The sequence below is a fragment of the Spermophilus citellus genome (assembly GCF_964194105.1).
Source record: "Spermophilus citellus genome assembly, chromosome: 16".
Taxonomy (NCBI): Eukaryota; Metazoa; Chordata; class Mammalia; order Rodentia; family Sciuridae; genus Spermophilus; species Spermophilus citellus.
This window is the reverse complement of record NC_138196.1, coordinates 87,547,810-87,567,693: the sequence shown is the minus strand read 5'-3', so window position 1 is coordinate 87,567,693 and position 19,884 is coordinate 87,547,810. Positions and strand designations below refer to the sequence as shown.

The 19,884-nt window shown below is 46.2% G+C and overlaps 1 protein-coding gene and 1 long non-coding RNA gene across 4 annotated transcripts in view; one reads left to right on the top strand and one right to left on the bottom strand.

The window, feature by feature from the left end:
• Nucleotides 1–10,094: 10,094 nt before the first annotated feature.
• Nucleotides 10,095–17,101, bottom strand: LOC308635151. 2 transcript variants are annotated; one of them, XR_014019150.1, is made up of 3 exons: nt 16,848–17,101; nt 15,138–15,279; nt 10,095–11,634 (listed from the first exon to the last, which is right to left on the bottom strand). It is a non-coding gene; the product is annotated as an uncharacterized lncRNA (long non-coding RNA). The 2 variants fall into 2 exon arrangements; XR_014019151.1 differs by having other exon boundaries at nt 10,100–12,059.
• A 231-nt stretch (nt 17,102–17,332) lies between these two features.
• Nucleotides 17,333–19,884, top strand: part of FBXO25 (F-box protein 25) — a 47,864-nt gene continuing 45,312 nt past the window's right edge. Inside the window, exon 1 of one of the 2 annotated variants that reach the window (XM_081269485.1) lies at nt 17,333–17,427. The gene's annotated coding sequence lies outside the window, so the exon portion shown is untranslated. Of the gene's footprint in view, nt 17,428–18,455; nt 18,476–19,884 lie in introns of those variants that run through there. The other variant, XM_081269487.1, reaches the window with a different exon arrangement.

Here is a 19,884-nt window from a genome sequence, read left to right as displayed (position 1 = left end):
GAAACTAGCACCAAACCCGTCATTTATATTTTATCCTGCCAGTTTGAATGTTCACATTTAGGCTTTTATTTATCTAAAGTCCCCTCTGAGCTGGAGTACAGGAGGCTTCACAAGGACCTTGGCCCCCAGGTGTGCACCCCCAGCTTCCTGCAAGTGGTGTCTGTTCCGCTTTCTCCCAATTCTGCCCCACTATTCTCTTTCCCTGTACTGATGTCACATCTCTGCCATTGCTAAATGACATGAATGTGCTATTTCATTAACTTGGACCAAACATGTGTCTTTCCACAGTGCCAGAATTTACTGAATAGCAATAAGTTCACAGACCACACCACTCTCATCAGTGGCATTTCACTGAATACTGGTATGTCACCTGGTAGTCATAAACTGGGCCATCAAAAGTTCTTTTATTCTGAGTTAATTTCTAGTGACTGTAACACTTGTGTCACACATTTATATATATATGTACGTGTGTGTGTGTGTGTGTGTGTGTGTGTGTGTGTGTGTTACAAAAAGGCTAGAGAAAGATTAAGGCAGGTAGCCAGATGAGATTAGGAAGCAGCCAAAGGAAACTGTTTAGGGCACAGAGCTATCAGAGTGCAGGAACCTAACCTAGGCGCAGGTCCACAGCTTTAGCTTGAGATGTCAGCTTGGAGTGGGCTGTGCATGGCCATCACAGGCAGGAGAAGCTGCACTCCACTAAAGCCCCCAAACAGAGATTTGGATGTTTATTGCTGTGGTGATTTTCCTGGGCAAGGGTTATGACGAGTGACCAGGTGAGCATGTCAGGGTACTGTTATGTCCAGTCTGGGGGTGCCTGCCCTTTTATGGGTCTTGAGTAAAGAGGTTGCATCATTTGGAGATCTAATGTGTTTGTTCAATGAGCTCATGGGTCTGGTTTTTCTGACATGAGTTTGATACACCCATGTATCCATGTGCTTCTGATTAACTTGATAAATGCATAGGTGATTGTTGCAGGGCCTGACTCTGGACCTACATGGAGAAATGCTTATCTCGCTCATTGTGCAGCAGGGAAGTCCTAATACAGAACATTATGTTGGGGAACAGAGTGCTGTCAGAACACTGGCTCCTTTGACAAGGAGTTATTCCCCTGTTGGTGCAAGGGCAGCCTACATGGCAGTTTCTGAACTCTTGGTGTCTGGGCTCCTGTAAGATGATATGTTGTGTATCACTTCTGGCCTATCATGACCGTTACATGTAAATTGGCACATACCCACTATAAAAGCTATTTTTGCTGTGCAATAAAGCAGATGCTGTTTTCTGAAACCGTCTCAGAGGGGTTTCTCCATGCCCTCAAGCTCCTCACAGTCAATGCTGGAGGGGAAGACCCCTCAGCATTCTGGCACCTAACGTGGGGCAAACAGGTGGCTTTCGCTTGAGGGATCCCTGGCCATGGGGAAACTCGAAGCTCAAAACAGGTAAGCAGTCAGGGCAATGGGTAATTTACCTGGTTCACATAAACAGGCTCAACTACAAATTTCATGTCAGCTCTTAAAAGCCCAGGGTGTAAAAGTAAAACATGAGGAATTAGAGACCTTTGGCACATACCCACTATAAAAGCTATTTTTGCTGCACAATAAAGCAGACGCTCTTCTCTGAAACCATCTCCGGAGGGGTTTCTCTGTGCCCTCAATCTCCCCATAGTCGATGCTGGAAGTTGCAGGCCCCTCGGCAGGTGATCATTCTTATCAGCACACTGATTTATCAGTTTTGCCTCATGGTTATGCGAGGCAGATAGTCATTGTTTACTTGTACAAAAAGCATATTGAAAAATTCTACCTCAGCACTAAAACTCAAAATGGAATAGCTCTTGGCAAACTACTGCTTTATAAGATAAAGTAACAAAGATTTGGGCACAACCTCAGAGCTGCAATTCTACATACCATGGAATCACTCAGGACAAGCAGAGCCTGAGAACTGCTGTTCTGCATACCATGGAGTAGAAAACACTACACCTTCACAAAAAGTTTGCTTTCTCATACATTCTCTCAGTTTGGCTCCCACAGGCCCCCAGAAAAGTTTTAACTATTTTCCTTGTCAAACCTCTTTTTTTTTTTTTAAGAGAGAGAGAGAGAGGAGAGAGAGAGAGAGAGAGAGAGAATTTTTTAATATTTATTTTTTAGTTTTCTGTGGACGTGACATCTTTATTTTTATGAGGATGGAACCCAGCACCCCGTGCCTGCCAGGCAAGCGCGTTACCACTTGAGCCACATCCCCAGCCCTTGTCAAACCTTCTTAATGCTTATATTAAGAAAGGAAATGCTAAACAGAGGAGCAGATCTCCTGATCGCCATCTGCCTAGTGCCTTTTTCCCATCTGTCCACTGCTTTTCACCTCACATGGCCTTGGCCAACTTCAGCCCACTTCCTACCCCACCATTGTTCATACTCACAAGGAGGCAGCTCCGCTGAGCCAGTGACACCCTTAGCCTGGCAGGAGGAGGGCAGGGTGGGAGCCCAGAGAGCAGCGTGCACCAGGACTCAGTCCTGGTTGGCCTCAGAGACAGCTCCCAGGCTTCCCGAGCTTCCCATGGCTGTCCTTCTCCGCAGCCTCTCACGCCAGGCTGCTCAGAACTGAACCACAGATGGTGAAACGGGTGCCAAGCCACAGCTTCGTTCAGACCCTGCTGTCTTCCGAGCATCTCGATTCCTCCTTCTCAATGACCCAGTCCAGGCTCAGGGCAGTGATGAGTCCTCCACTGAGTGGGTCACATGGTGCTCCGTGTCCCAGGCAGAGTGGTGCATGGGATTCCTCCAACACTCAGCCCTGTGCTGGGCGCCCAGGGAGCAGCAGACCCATTCCCTGACTCCCCTCTTCTCTGAATCCTGCCCCGCTCTTGCCCTTAGGTGGGGAGGTGTGGGGGCAGGAGGCTGGGGCAGTGCCTGGGGCTGCTGGAAACCTGCTGGGCTGAAGCCCTACTCTCTCCTGAGCCTGGCACCTGAGACCCCAGGGACACAGAACTCAGGTTATTCTCCCAGTCTCCCTGTTCCTTGAGAAACCCCACCTGGGGACATTTAAATAATCAATGCCTCAGCCTCAGGGAGAAGACTGCAGTACATTCCCCGTTAGAAAACAAGCAGCAGAGAGAATGTGAGTCAGAAAGGAGCAGGAAAGGCCTGTCAGAAGCGCAGCTGTAACAGCGGGGCTAACATTCTCAAAGACAAGACAGGAGCAGATCTCTCTCATACTGTTTTCTGCAGGTATTTCCCTGAGCTCTGCTTCCAAAGGGTAGCTCTCCAATTACAGCCAGAGATTATTATCATGGAGTTAGCAGTCACTATCTACTGCATTCAAGGCTCTGTAAGGCATCAGTTAGCAACACTTGCAGTATCTTATGCGTTTGCCCTTCGACGCCAAGCTCTCTGCTAATTAGAAGTATTTTTCCATGCCTTTTCAACAAAATGGAGATGTTGTTCCAGGCTGCCTAGCCCCTCCCCACAATGTTCCCTGGATTTGTGCCAGGTGAGGAAATATCAGCAGCCACCACCTGGCTCTCTGGCCAGTTCATTTCTTCTGACTTCAGTTCCACTGAGTATAGTTACCAATGCTTCTCTTAAATAATGGAGTGTTCTCTCTAGACACCCTGTTATACCACTGAAGTAGGCCTTAAATTAGGGTCAAGAATGTCTAACTTGGGCTGGGGTTGTAGCTCAGATGTAGAGTACCTGCCTTGCATGTGTGAGGCACCAGGTTTAATCCTCAGCACCACATAAAAAATAAATAAAATAAAGGTATTGTTCATCTACAACTATATATATATATATATATATATATATATATATATATATATATATATATATATATATATAATTATTATTATTTTTAAGAATGTCCATTGGTCACTAGGAGCAGAGTGGTGGCATTGTCCTGACTCATCTGCACACCTGGCTGGGTGGTAAGAGGTTCAGAGATCACAGCTTCCACCATCCATTCCACTCTCTCTGTTCACTTTGTACCTATTTTCATTTTTAAAAGTTTAAATGGCATCCCACAAACATTGCATACCTTTTCAAACTCAAAATCCACCCTCTCCAAGTGAATTCCAGCCTGGCTGAGAACAGTGGGTGGCATTTGTGCCACAAGGAAGAGTAGATTCACCTGCTAACAGGTGACAAGAAGGGCCATGTGATTGCCACACCAAACTCAGGAGGAGTGCTGGCGCCCCCTTATTCATCGAAGCATCACTGTGAGGGAGGCACCACCTGATCCCTGTCTCAGCAGAGAGAAAACTGCAGCCCGGGGTCCCAGGCTGGCTGTGTAAACCTGGGCTCTGCTGGGCCGCCTGAGTGGCCTTTACTACTGGGAGCAGCAAAAACTGTCTTGTGGTGGGCTTTTCTAGAGACCCTCACCATCATTGTTCTTATTAACAAGATATTAGCAAAAATTTCTGCAAAGAACTCAATGTGGTTTGAAACTTTCTATTTTCTGTAAGGACTAAGTTGTTCTTTCATGCAAAAGCTAAATATACCAGCAAACTTAGCGATGTACAAAAAAAATTAGCACTTCTGCTTTCTTTTATTTAAATTTTTTTCAGTTGTACCTGAAAACAATATCTTTATTTTTTATTTATCTGTTTTATAATGTGGTGCTGAGGACTGGACCCAGGGCCTCACGCGTGTAAGGCAAGTGCTGTAACTGAGCCTCAAACCCAACTTCTGCTTTCTATGGTAAAAACTTGTGAAACCTCTGTCCAGCCTAGAAATATGGGACAAAGTGTACTGTTATGTACCCACTGACTGACACGATCCACCCCACTGGGTATAAAGTTTAAAGAATTTCCAGACTTGGGGTCCAGAGATTTTTAGACAATAGCCATTCTGGACTGCTGCAGCTAATAAGCCTGCTTCCTACTAGTTCTTCATCTGTCCTGCTGCAGCCTGACCAGTCCCATGTCCTGATGCTAGACCGTCAGCCTTGGTCTTGCTCCACCATGGGATGTGGGCCAGCAGACACACCAGGTTCTGTCACCTAGGAGCAGCAGCTTGTGCTGTCACTCTGTGCTGTCCCCGAGAGCCTGGTTTCCAGGGAGTCACAGATGAGGGCTGTGGTGAGAACACATGGTTGCTAACCCTGCTCAGAGTTCTTGGAATGCAGCCCTCTTCAGCAAGGACAAGGAGCTGACCACCACAGGGTGGTGCCCAGGACAGAGGGTTCCCCTGAGCACAGGTGTCCATGACTGAACAAGAAGACAGAATTTCATCAGACAAGCTTTGCAAGGCCCAAAGGGTGCTTCCACCCACCTCGTGCCTTCTCATGGGTAGCTGCTCACCAACTGGAACGAGAGGCTCCTGCTTATGCAGGCTTCACTCAGGAAGACCTGAGGCACTTTCCTGTGAAGGCTCCAATTTGTTGGGATGAAAACCCCATTTTACCTGAAAATTCCTTGTGAATGCATGCTCAGCATTACTGTGTTCATACAGACCAAAGAAACTACTTGTTCAGAAACATTTTCATATTTTTATTTTATTCACCACAAACACATCTAAGCACAAGGTAAACCAAAAGCCACACATTAAGCACATTTCAGTTTCAGACCACACTGTAGGAAGGGTGCTCAGGGCCCTGAGGCTTCATTGGGGACTGAGATGGTGCCACAGCTTCTGCCTGGCCTTCAAGGCCTCAGCCCCCCTGGCCGTCCCACAGGAGCTGGGGGTAGAGTGATCCCGTCTCAGGCAGGCCACCGTGAGTGGGGTGGGCCACCTGCACAGACCCTGTGAGGTGTGCTCCAGTGCCTCACTGCTGCCTAACATCTGCATGTGGCCTCTCTACCCCCAGATGTGCAGCTGTGTCTGAGCAGGTTGAGCCTGTCTGTTCTGTGTCTGGAGAATCCCCCTGTGAGGTGGATGACAGTCCTCCTTGGAAACTCTGGTAATTTACTCACAGTTGATCTTAGGAGTGAGGAGGCTCCACTGCAGATTGGGAAGAAAACCAGTAAGAGTTAGCAGTGGAAGAACTGCTTCCCCTCATCTCTGCCCTATCATACGCTATCAGCCTCATCTCCCGGACAACAGTGAATCAATCAAACCCAGAAAAGCTCCTCTGAAGTCGAGATGAGCACAGATAGGAGCTGCTGACATGCCCTCTGTGCAACCTCGTTTCCAACGTGTGTTTTCTTCCCAGGGAATCTGCAGTGATGTGCTACAAAGGGGAAGGGCGAACACTGACAGACAAATGGACAGGTGTCCCTGCCCCCAGTGCCCATCACTCATACCAGCAGGGACCCTGGTCGGACAATGTGATGTTCAGTTCTGCTCACTCAGAGTGTCCACCAGTGCAGGCAGAAGTCCACCCCAAGCTCAGGACACCAACAAGGTCAAGAGGGGCTGGTGTCCAGCAATTGACTGATGTGTAGTCATCTCTGAGTGAACAAGCTGGACACAGGTCTCCTCCTAGTGTGTCTGTCCCCACCTACAGTGAAAATCTGGACCCTCCACACTCTCTTGCAGTCCAGAACCTGAGCTTCCCCATCCATGATGACAGCTTGGATACAGGCCACCAGACATGGCCCCTGCGCCCTCACAGCATCTTCCACACTAGGTCAGTGTCCACATGACACCTCTGGATTCCCCATTGTCACCTGATGGTATCAGGCACAAACAGAAGTCAAAGTGCTTCCAGCTCCCCACAGTTTGCATGCAGAGAGTGGCCGGCTGGAGTCCCTCTCCATTCCGCATGGTCCCAAGTGAAAGCTGGGATGTCACTGCAGGTAGCCTAACCAGCATCGGGGTCCTTTTGTCGTGGCTCTTTTCACAGCACAGCATGTAGACTCTTATCGGAGAAGAGCACACCTAACTGCATGTTTCTGAGCTTTTATTCAAGCCCAGCTCAGAAAAATGATTTCTCTATCTGTATTTTTGCATGATGCTATCAGTAGACCTTGACAAATGCTATAAAAACAGATACATACCAGCTACCACCGCATTCCTGAAGGAAACCTGCTTGGTTTGAAGGAAGGAAGGGAGGAAGAGAGGGAGGGAAGGAGGGAGGGAGGGAGGACTCAACAGCAGAGTGGTGCCCGCCCTTCCTTCCTCCTTCCCTCCCTCCCTCCCTTCCCTCCCTTCCTTCATTCCCTCCCTCTCCTTCCACATCCATCAAACAAGGCCTTGCCTAAAGCACTTGGTAACCATGAAAATGCTCCTTGGAGGCCTACTAGGATCAGGCCCAGGACAGGTGGTATCCGACTTGCCTCAGAGTGTGGTCACTGTTCCTACGGCATCTGCTGGACTGCCCTTGCATGCTCTTGGGAAGAAATGCTGTAGATAGGAGTCAAGCACATGTGGTTTATGAGTGCAGAATGTCTTCACAGTGGAGTCAGAACAGTTTAACTTTGTTCTTCTCGTGCAAATCTTGGCACCCACCCTGGGGCAGGCTCCAGAACTGGATGAGCACTGGAGCAAACAGGGCTTTGCCTGTCTGAAGCTCATTCTGCACATGTTTGGTCACCTTTGCTGCAGGTCAGTCCTTCTGGAGGTCAGGTTGAAGAATGCAGTGAGGTTGTCCATAGGGAGGCTGTGATTCAGTCTAGCTGTGGACACACTGGCCAGAAGAACACCCCCAGCCACCCAGCCAAGGGTAGCAGCCCTTCTCATCAGCCCGTATCTCAGGTTCCAGCAGAGCAACTGGGCTGGCACTGGCTTTACGTATTCACTGAAAACCCAGTCACTGGAGCAGAGTTGTGGCTTACACACACAGGAAACAGAAACCAGAGAGGGCTGTTCTCCTACAAAGGTTCCACTCATTCCAGAGGCAATTTCCTTTCAACCTGGGATCATAAAAGGAAAAGCCAGAGGCCCTCCACTGGCAAGAGCAGGAGCCACAGCAGATCTGTTTCCTGCTTATAAATGCCCTTTTAACATTCAATAGCCCTCACAGGAACTGTGGAGGGCACACTGTCTTTCACTCAGAGAAATAGCTGCAGAAAGTATGTCATTTTTTTATCAAGATTTTTCTTTAATACATGCTATTTCCTGTGGACCTCCAAGGCTGTTTGAGTGGTCACACTAGCAGAGTATTTTTTATCCCTGCAGTTTTCTCTTAATAGGGCAAGATAGGATCTTTGTTTAAATATTTATTTTTTAGTTGTAGATGGACACAATACCTTTGTTTTATTTACTTAATTTTATGTGGTGCTGAGGATCGAACCCAGGGCATCACACACACTTAGGCAAGCTCTCTACTACTGAGCCACAACCCCAGCCACCCCCTCCCCCTGCCACAAGATAGGATCTCAAGACACTAATCTTGCTTTTCTTTTTTTATTTTATTGTTGGTTGTTCAAAACATTACATAGTTCTTAATATACCATATTTCACAGATTGATTCAAGTGGGTTATGAACTCCCATTTTTACCCCGTATACAGATTGCTGTGTCACATCAGTTACATTACCATTGATTTACAAATTGCCTTTCTAGTGACTGATGTATTCTGCTGTCTATCCCATTCTCCACTATCCCCCCTCCCCTCCCCTCCCCTCCCCTTCTCTCTCTCCACCCCCTCTACTATAAATCGTTTCTTCCACTTATATAATTTTTCTCCTACCCCTCCTTTCCTCTTATATGTAATTGTGTATAACCCTGAGGCTCACCTTCCAGTTCCATGCAATCTCCCTTCTCTCTCCCTTTCCCTCCCGCCTATCATCCCTGTTTAATGTTAATCTTCTTCTCAAGCTCTTCCTCTCTACCCTGTCCTTGGTTACTCCCCTTATATCAAAGGAGACATTTGGCATTTGTTTTTTAAGGATTGGCTAGCTTCGCTTAGCATAATCTGCTCTAATGCCATCCATTTCCCTCCAAATTCTATGATTTTGTCATTTCTTATTGCAGAGTAATACTCCATTGTGTATAAATGCCACATTTTTTTTAATCCATTCATCTATTGAAGGGCTTCTAGGTTGGTTCCACAATCTTGCTATCGTGAATTGTGCTGCTATGAACATCGATGTAGCAGTGTCCCTGTAGCATGCTCTTGTTAGGTCTTTAGGGAATAGACCGAGAAGGGGAATAGCTGGGTCAAATGGTGGTTCCATTCCCAGCTTTCCAAGAAATCTCCATACTGCTTTCCAAATTGGCTGCACCATTTTGCAGCCCCACCAACAATGAACAAGTGTACCCATTTCCCCGCATCCTCGCCAGCACTTGTTGTCTTTGGACTTCTTAATGGCTGCCAATCTTACTGGAGTGAGATGGTATCTTAGGGTGGTTTTGATTTGCATTTCTCTGACTGCTAGCGATGGTGAGCATTTTTTCATGTACTTGTTGATTGATTGTATGTCCTCCTCTGAGAAGTGTCTGTTCAGGTCCTTGGCCCATTTGTTGATTGGGTTATTTGTTATCTTATTATCTAATTTTTTGAGTTCTTTGTATACTCTGGATATTAGGGCTCTATCTGAAGTGTGAGGAGTAAAGATTTGTTCCCAGGATGTAGGCTCCCTGTTTATCTCTCTTATTGTTTCTTTTTTTGAGAGAAAACTTTTTAGTTTGAGTAATTCCCATTTGTTGATTCTAGTTGTTAACTCTTGCACTATGGGTGTCCTATTGAGGATCTGCTTTCTTCCACGTGATTTTGTACTTGGTCAGATCCAGCATCCACACTGACAAGCACCCTGAGCACTCATAACTGCAGCATTTCATGTGTCTCCTGAAAACTCGACACTAAAGAACTCCACTACCCACAGGACACATAAGTGGGGACTAGACTGCCATGGAGAGGGAAGGCTGTACAGCTGGGATGAAAAGCAGAAGCAAGGGCAGACAGTCTATTCCTTCTGTCTCTCCAGCAGCAACGAGTTTCGGGAGGCAGAGGGACCAATGCCCACACACTTGGCCAGTGTCTGTGGACTTTGCCCTGTTGCTGGAGCACCTCGGCTGGGTCCCTCCTGGCACATAGTGGATTAATTGTGCTCTCCTATCTGTGAGCTTTGGACTTGCTATCATATCAAGTCCCCTCCCAGAAGAAAGGCTACAGCATTTGACAACCTGGTGACTCAGAGGGGAAAACTATGCCTAGTGCTTGGGTGAGTCAGAAGATTCAGACACCAGGAAATGCCCATCTGGAGTTTAATTGAAGGAAAACCTTATTTGGTCCCATTTCTCTTTTAACATCATCACAAGTAAACATCATTATTTGCTGATAATTCTTAAGATTTTTAGTTGCTATACATCCATTTTAAGGTGGCCTTTAGGAGACTCCGAGTTATTTCCTTATTGCTCTGCATGGCTCTCTGCTAGAAGGCTGGAAAATAAAGTTATGCAAAGTGGACTGCAACATTAGCACTCTGGGCAGAGCCAATTTTGTGTGCCTCTTTTCCTTAACCAGGCCCTAAATGAGAGTTAAATGGTCTGATTTGCCAAAAAAAAAAAAAAAAAAAGGTGGGGGGGAGGAGTAAAAGGAAAAGTTTGGCCATAGCCAAACTCACCACAGCTGGACAGAAAAATCTGCTTCTGTGTGGCCAGAGGCACCTACAGTCACTGACAGTGCATGGGACACTACATTCAGTCCGTGGTGATGGCTAGGTACCTGACTGGGGTGTGTCCAGTGGTGCTGGTGAGCCAGCTCTGTAGAAGAGGGTCAGAGTGTGCTTAGTTTGTATTTGTAGTGTTTCTAACTTCTGTATTGTGTATTCTCCAGCCATGGCCAATTTCCAGTGGCCCAGCTAAGGACTTGGAACCGCTTTGAGCAGCCCACAACACTGGCCTCCTGCAGCTATTGGTGTTTCTTCATGAGACTTCATCCTACCAGTCTTGACAGGACTGTTCCCAAGTGCCAGAGTGTCTAACAGTGGGATCTTCCAAGCTATACAAATGATGGCCACCTGCCACAAAGCCTGTCCCAAGGGCTGCAGCTGGGAGCCTAATAAATCACACATGGCAGGACCATGGGTCAAGCCACATGGCACTTCCCAGGCAATTTTGTCAGCAGAAATTTATTGCTTTTTTGATGGAATTTAAAAAGCCAGACTCAATAGGAAGGCAGCATTTTTAATGGATCTGAGTTGTCGCAAGCTGTTGTGATAAAGTGCTACATGATATTGGAAAATTTAATTCTGATTTGGTTATGAGCATAAAAATAATAACATGGTTAATGTCCACACTAAACATCCTTCCAATAAATTTTGGAAAAAAAGAAGTTAAAGTAAATTCAATTAGCAGGGTCCTTATGACATTAGAAACTGGGGAAAGTCGTCAAAACAAATGATTTGGGGCTCTTGGAAGCATGATATACTATGGTATAACCTTATAATGATGTATAAGGTCTATGTGGAAAAGGTGAAATCAGAACACAGAAACAGCTTATAATTTCAAATGAAGCTTCAGCTTCATCTAAGGCTACGGTAGCAGGACAGAAAGGGGAGATTTTAGCCAGGACCCTGATGTCATCTTAGAACCAGGCTGGTTGACGCCCACAATGTCCTGGAGAATGAGTCTGCATGAGACCAGAATTTATTTCAGTGGTGAGAAGCAGTTCCCAGCCTAGTAACTGCCTCTTCCTTTCCCTGTCTTCAGCTCACTCTCAGGTGTTGTGGTCCACCTCCGTGTGTGTAAGCAAGAATGTCAAAGAGTCAACAAGTTTGCCTCTTGTTTCTACATATTTTCTTGTCTTTTCTCCAACATAAAACCTAGGGCAATATAAATGATATGAGCCAGCAGTGAGCAGGGTGTTGCTGAAGGTCTCATATTTAGGACTAGGTAAAGAAAATGTACAGCAGCTGGCAGCTGCTCTGTTGAAAGCATTCTTCCTTGAAGGACTTCTCTACTATGCTCTAGTGAGATGGAATGAAAAATGGCAAAAGCCAGAGTAAGGAACATCTTCAGGTTAGGAAACGAAAGCCAACTAACTGCATGTTTTATAAACATTTTGAAGAACTTTGAGGCAAACCAACCCAAGGAAGAGGCAGAGGAGGCTGACTCATTGCTGAGACCAGAGAAGTTAACTAGCAGCTCAGTTGAGTAGTCACTAAGGAGACATGACTTTCAGCTGCAGCTTCAACAAGAGTGCTGTGCCCACTGGTGCATACACTCTGTTTCTTGGAGATGCAGATGCCTAAGATAAAGTCAGAACACAGAAACTTAGCTTCTACATTCAGATGAAACCTCAGCTCCATTAAAGGCTATGGTAGCAAGATAGAGGATTTAGGAAGTTAACAAGTATAAGGGACTTTTGTTTTATAGGAGGAACAATTCGAGAAATGGCCTGAAATTACCATGAATTTGGGGGGGAGGGGCCTATAGGAAAACCTTGAAGAGCAAGGCAAATCATGATTTTCTGACAGGAGGTCCCAAAGCTCCACTGTTTCCTGATGTCGAGCCTACCTGAATGGTCATTTCCACACTGTATAAATACCTACTCAGTGTCTTGGAGACCCACGGGAAGCAGTATCCTGGAAAATGGGTCTGCACGAGACTGTGCCTACAATTTTTACCATTATTAAAGTCCTTGTAAAGAACTCTGACTCCTCAAAACTGGTGGTATCTTATGTTTCATGGCAAATTTACACTAGATAATTCCATTGGTTACATGCTATATGTCTTAAAAAATCTAAAATAATAATAGCTAATCCAGATATATGTTTATTTCTCTTTCACACAAAAGAAATTCAGAAAATGTAGTCTGGACGTTGGCAGGCCCAGAGCATGATGGGTCCAGAAACTCATCAGGCCCCCAGATCTCTGACAGGTGGTCTCCATCCTTAAGGTCAGCTCAGGCCCAAGACAGGTGGTGGAGTGCCAGATCTTATAGCCACATCCCAGAGGAAGGGCATCTTTCCTCTTAAGTAGAATTTCTTTTTCTAAAAATATTTTTAGTTGTAAATGGATCTTTTTTAAAATTTATTTTTATTTATTATATACAGTGCTGAGGATCAAACCCAGGGCCTCACACCAGGCAAGCGCTCTACCACTGAGCCACAACTCCATCCCTCTTAAGTAGAATTTCTGAAAGTGTCACACCTAAATGCAAAAAGAGAGTGAAGTTGTACCAACAGATGCACAGTGAGTCCAAGAAGGAGGGGAGAGAGGAAAGGTCAGAATGAGTGACGAAACAGTGCTCTAAACTTCTAAAATGTGAAGGAAAACAATAATGTATATATCTGAGAATCTCAACACCTCGACATCGTATCCTTCAGTGGGATAAACTCAGAAATTCACACCTAGACATATCATAACCAAACTGCTGAAAGCCAAAACAAAGAATCTGAAAACAATGAGAATGGCCATAAGAGAGAGGCTATCGGTGGGAAGTCAATAGGTTGCCAGTGTGTTTCTTATCAAAAACCATGCAGGCCAGAGGCACGGAGAGACGCATCCACACTGTTCATGGTAGAAGACTGCCTTTCCAGAACTCCACAGTGCCTCAGGCCTTAGCTCTGGACACCCCAATTCACCTCTGGCCCATCCCTGCCACTCATCCACCAATGGGTGACCAGATTATGTGTTGACTTTCTCTCCTTGCTCCCTGCAGCACATGGCTCCCAGGTCTAACTGATGGGATCAGGCTCCTGGCTTAAATCTCCCTTTGGGGGATGCTACCATAGCCTTAGATAGAGCTGAAGCTTCATCTGAATGTATAAGCTGACCCTCTGTTCATGTGGTCAGCAACTTATGGCCTCTTCCTGTGGGTAGTTGGTCTCCTGCCAGAGCCCTTCTGCTACCTGCTTCCCTCCACATCTACATCCCCAAGTTCCCTTCAAAGTTTGCTCATTTGACTCCAGAGCCTGGAACTTCATGCTCTTCCCAGTAGAATGAGGTCAGTCAGCCCCACGAAGCAGTGGACAATCATGACAGGTAAGAGGCCAGCGAGCCAGAAGCAGTCTCTGGGTCAACCCAGCCTGTGGACGTCCTGCTGTGTCAGATGACTGAGGAGGACACCTACACCTCAAGTCCCGCTTTCAGCACCCTGTCCCTGAGACTGAGGACCTGGGAGAGGGCTCTAGGATTCCAGGGTCCATGGTACCTGAGTTAGATACCATCCTCCTTTGGGGGGAGAAAGCCAGGTAGGGAGTCAGGACCTGGCTCAGGGTGGGGCCCTGCTGGCCGCGTGCTCACTGTCTGATACTGTGATTGTGCAGGCTTTGTCTGCCACGAGGCTTAGGCAGACCAAGGTCCCTTTGGGTCCTAACAATCTACTGCTCATTTATTTCACTGCTTGGATCTCACCTAAAGCAATATTAAAGCAGGATAAGCATGTCACACTGGAAATAATATAATTTTGATGAACTACATTGATGCCATATCTGATGTGACTTCAAAGTCTGAACTTGATCCCAGCATGTCAGGAGGACTTGAGCTATTTGGATCCAGCATTTCCATCTGGGATTAGCAGCCTGTCTGCTGCATGTCTCTCCCTACCTTTCCTATAGTTGAGACAGGCTTTCATGGCTCCTGAAAAACTTTCTTCTTCCTTCAGAGAGCTTTTAGTTTTTATGGGGAACTGGGATTTTTTTTTTTAAGCAAAGGGGGGCTGAGCTGAGGTTTAAATAACTGAAAGAAATCACAAGATGCCATGATGGTCTAGTGAGCAATAAGGACAATACACCCCAGGGGGGTGGGAGCAGAGGGGGCACTTGACATAGCTGGTCAATAGGTGTTTTGCAGGAAGGACAGACCAGCAGACCTGGAGCACAAAGCCTGGTCCCACCTGGACCCACCCCTGGCTGCTCCATGTGCCTCCCAGAGGTGGGAAACAGGTTTAGGAAGGTTATGGGCCCAAGAGGCATCCGCTGGAATGCAGACGCTGGTTTCACCTGTTGCTCCTTGCACGTGTTGTGCACGGGACAGGGAGCTGAAAGTGGAGTCATACGCAGGTCTAGGCATCAGAGTGGGGATGAGCTGCAGTTGGGTGGCCATGGGGTCTTCACATTGGCCTTCCTGTTCCACATTCCATGTGTGACAATTGTTAGGCACCTGGGTGTACAGCCCTGTAATCCTATTCTAACCAAGAGATGAAAGACAGAAGCAAATGGCATGCTGAACCTAACCTTCTCCTGTCTTTGACCTCACCCTGGCTGCCCACTGGTGTCTGAGCCCACAGACTGTACTACTTGCTGCCCTTCCAGGAGCAGCTGTCACTGCACCGCCCCCTGCACATGTGTGCACTCACAGTGCCCACTGCCTGCTTTCTCACCTAGTATTGCCATCCGTGTTGCAGAGGGTGGAGTTCCCAAAGATCAGGGATTCTTCCTTTGGAGTGGCACAGGTGGTGATTTGGTTCTTTTTCTTTTCCTTCCCTTTTTTTTTTTTTTTTTTTTGGCAGGGGATGGCCAGACCTGGGAATTAAACATTAAATCCGGTGACTCACTTACTATTGCAGTATTATTGCTGCATAGAATAAAGTGGTCTTCACACATTGTGCAAAGACCCCACCAGATATACTACGCTCTGTGTTCCAAAGGGGAAGTGCAGGATGAGTGAGCCTGTAGGGGATGAAGTCCAGAGAGTCCCAAGGGCAAGGGTGCACAGGGAAGGCCAGCATGTGTGCAGCACAGGGAAGGCCAGCATGCTGAGTTCAGGGAGGCATGAACCACTAGGTGCTTGTACCCAGCAACTACCTGCTCACTGCCATGAGACCTCACTGTGGCAGCAACCACTAGTTCAAATATCTCCAACTCCTTGGATACTGTCAAGAGTAGACTGCCTTAAAGAAAAAAAAAAAAAAAAAAAAACATTTTCCCAAATATGTAAATGTGTTAAATGAGTCAAATGCCCCAAATATGTGGTATGTGGGCATCTCTTTTCTGCTCATCATGTCCCTGGGCCACTTCTCCAACACCCCGGTGGCACCACAAGTCTAGCCTTTTTCTTTCCTCTGAGTGCTTTCCTCTCCATCCTTTGGTGACAGTCCAGGGGTCACCAAACATATTAATCTTTACAAGGGCACCCAAGTACTGTAGCAAAAGACTCGCTGGATGTGAGTCCATCTGAACCTGCCTGAACTACCTCTGAGTTCTTGTGGTTACTTTGTAGGTGTCTACTCTTGCTCTGTGAGCTCACACTCGTGCTTTGCTCCTGCTATTACTTTGCAGGCTATTGTGCTTTGTGGGTTCTGTTGTTAAATCGTGGCTTTCTTGTACTTCTGGTGTTATTTTATAAACTATTTTTATTTTGTGAGTTTCTGAAATTATTTTGGCTCCTCAACACAGCCAACAGATTTCCTTCATAAGGAATTGTGTGGATGCTAGCAAATTAGATTAACATATATACAGATGGTCTCCAACTTACAAGATGGCACTTACATGACATTTGACTTTAGTATGATGTGAAAGTACAGCCATGCTTCTGTTCCTCACTTCCAGTACACTATTTGATAAGTCACATGAGATATTTAACACTTTTAAAGTAAGATTTGTGATAGATGACTGTGCCTGACTGTAAGCTGTTGTAAACGTTCTGAGCATGTTTAAGGTGGGCTGGGCTAAGGCACGACATTTGGCGGGTTGAGTGTATTAAATGCATTTCTGAGTCACAATATTCTAAACTTATATGGGTTTATGGGGATAAAACGCCACGGCAAGCTAAGGACTACCTGTGTTTTATGGCCCCATTGTAGTAGCAGAATCTTGGCTTGCCAATATCTAATCAACTCGACAAGCAGTTAACCTTGATCCAATAGTCCCAACTATAGAGGTTTACTTGCAAATACACTTCCAGTACAAATAAGAAAAAATACAGTCGATGGGCCTTGTGTGAAGGAAAGGAAGAAGGGGAAGGCGGTTAAGCAATACTGCCCACTTCGGCCCATGATGGGTTTTACATGACTTGTAAAGTAGCCAAAAATCAGTATTAGAATACTGATCAGAAATGACCTACAGAATCATTTTCAAATATGAATACTTACCTTCCTGTGATGCGTTCCACATACAAAAACTCATTCTGAAAGGGAAGACACTAAAATTGAACGTGCATGTTTGCTGACTACACACCAGACACTTTCAGGTGGTTTGCACGGCGCTGGCACGCGCACAAAGCCATCCCCGAGCAGCCGGCTTCTGTCCCCGCCCTGCGGGCTCCGCCAGGCCAGTCCGCCGCCGGGAGGGCCGCGCTCACACGCGCACACGCCCACGTACGCCCAGCGACGGCTGAAGCTCGGCAGTTCCCAGCCCCGGTGCTCATTTCAGCGGCCGAGCCCGTGTCCCCGCGCCGCCAAACCCGGCTGCGCGGACCCGCCCACGCCTCCAGGGACGGGTCAAAGGGCACCTTTCCTGGAGCCCCCGCCGGAGCGGGCCAGGCGGCGCTCACTGCGCACGCGCGCCGCTGGCCACCCGCTCTTAGCCACACCGACCGGAGCCGCGACGGCCAATCAGCGCGGCCGGGGGCGGGGCTTCCCGTAGAGGCGGTGACGGCGGGCGACTTCCGGCAATATTCTCGGGTGCAACGCAGTCGGTGCGCACTGAGGCTGTCGCGTCGGGTGAGGCCAGGCAAGTGGGGAGAGGAGCACCGGTGGGCTGGGGGCCGCGGTCTGCCCGCGGGGAGGGGGTGGCCAGGTATGGAGAAGTCGTGGGCCCGCCAGTGGGGAGGGGACCGCTAGGAGGGAGAGGACGGCCAGGTGGGACTGCGCCTGGGGGCCCGCAGTGGGGAGAGGAGCGCCAGGTGGGACCGGAGCTGTGGGGCCCATCAGTGGGGAGGGAATCGCCAGGTGGGGAGAAGTCGTGGGGTCCGCCCGTGACGAGGGGACCTTCAGGTGGGGAGGGATCGCCAGGTGGGACCGGGGCCTTGGCCGCCGGTAGGGCGATGCACTGCTGAGCCTGCCCTCGGTTGACCTGCCCTAGGTGCTCACCTAGTCCCCACCTAGCTCCAAGGCGTCCTCTGCCGGTCCTTGCTTTGTCTGCCTCCCTCTGGACCCAGAGAGAGCTGCTCTGCAAACCTAGGCCTCTCCCTGTTCTCTTGAGTTCCTGTGCACCTTCTCTGTGACATGCCTGGGAATGACCCCGTTCTCCTCCACGCCACTGTGTACCTACCTACTTTTTTTCTTGCAGGTGGTACTTGAGAATTGTGTATCCTTCCCTTCACAGCTCATTTTGGCCTTTTGGATTCCATCTCTATCCCAGGGCCTATTCAGACTCACCTTGAACTAGGAGTCTGAAGAACTGTCTTCAGTGAAGTTCTCTTTTTGCCTATTCCCAGTTCTTTTACTATCTAATCAGAAAAGACCTGATTTCTCTTTCATACAGTTTTTCCCCTCCTTGCATTGTTTTCCTTTTCCGTGAAGCATCAGTAATTATCTTTCAGACCTTGTTGGAGTGAATCCCACTTTTGACTCTCAGCCTCTAATTTGCAATGTTTTGATGTACTCTCTCAATCAAATTTGTTCACACTTACAAACCAACGTTTGACCCAAAATTGTTTGATCTTAAGTTATTTGGAAACATCATAAGAAAACACAATAAAGAAAAATAGAATGCTTATCAAATTGAAGACCAGTTATTCCTTCTTATTTCAGAACAATGAAAAATAAGAAGGGGGAAAGTAAGTTCCTATACTAACTTCTTTTTCTGAATTTGAATAGCAACTGACTTGCTATTTTGTTTATTGTGTATCCTATTGTAGCTCTTGTTTAACAGTTCTTATTGTTTTTAAAGCCCAACTTAATAGTTGCATTAAGTACTATTTTCATCTAGCTTAAATAAGGAAACACATGTGGCCTGTTAAAATGTACTAGGGTTTTGTTTTCCTTGTCTTAGTACTGTTGTATTTAAATGAATCATTACTTTAGATTGTGTTGGTGATGTGTCACATAAGTTAAAAAAAAAACTCTTGTAAATATATGGCATCTTTTACTAAGGTTTTCAGGAACTGCTTTTATAAACATAGTGGCTGAGAGCATGCATTCTAGAGCTAGAGCCCCTATTTTTGAATCCTGTTCCACCAAACTCTTTGCCTTGATGTTCTCATATACAGAAGAGAACTAAACCTGTAAAGTGAGAATGACATTTCCTATCTTGTTGGGTAGTATGACAACTAAATGAGATAATGCCTGTAAATTGATTGATGTCTACCCCATACTAATCTCTGGTAAATGTTATCATCACTAGTCTTACCAGTTAGGAAAACCTATGCTTATAGAAGAAAAGACATTTCTTGATTAGTTCAGATTCTTTCATGCCAGGAATTTCCATTGAGAAATGTATTTCATAGTCCTGTTCTGCAGTACTCCACTCTCATGTCCTGCCATGTTAAACAGGAGGTTTAAAATAGTTCAGCCCCATATGCTCTCTGACATAGTTAGCATAAGATGTGCTTAAAGATTGCATGTTATACAAAATGAGTAGACTCTGAATAGTCACTCTTTTATTTTGTATTAATTTTCAGAAATAATTTCCAGTTTTAATTTTTGTATTTGCAAATTCTCAAAGGTAATTTTAATTAAAATAAACTTGTAAAGCTCTAGCAATTCACATTTTTTAGCTGTGCAGATAAATTCCTGAACAAAGTTGTAGGGTATCATTCTAAAAATTAAGTAGCTTGTTTTCTGATTTGTAAAATCAGTTGCTCAGATTGGGAGTATTTTTGAAAACTTGACATGTGGGCCTCTTAAATTGCAACTTCTCTTTTTTGCATTTCCCAGTGACTTACTTATTTGTTAAAAAAAATCTGTTTAGTCCTTAAACTATATAAATTTAAAATAAAGCTCAGGATAATCCAGAGATTTTACCATTACAAATTTATGAAATACACACATCTGCTGAAGAGCTAATTTTTTTCTCTGTTGAAAAATCTGAGGCATGGGCTTGTTTATTTCCCATGGTCCATTAGCTTCATTGCACTACTGGCCAATCCAAAACAGGAAGGAAGGAAAGAATCACTTAACTGCTGAAAAAGTCACTCCAAATCATATTAATTTCTTCCCAAGTTGTTATAGTCAAAATTGTAATATG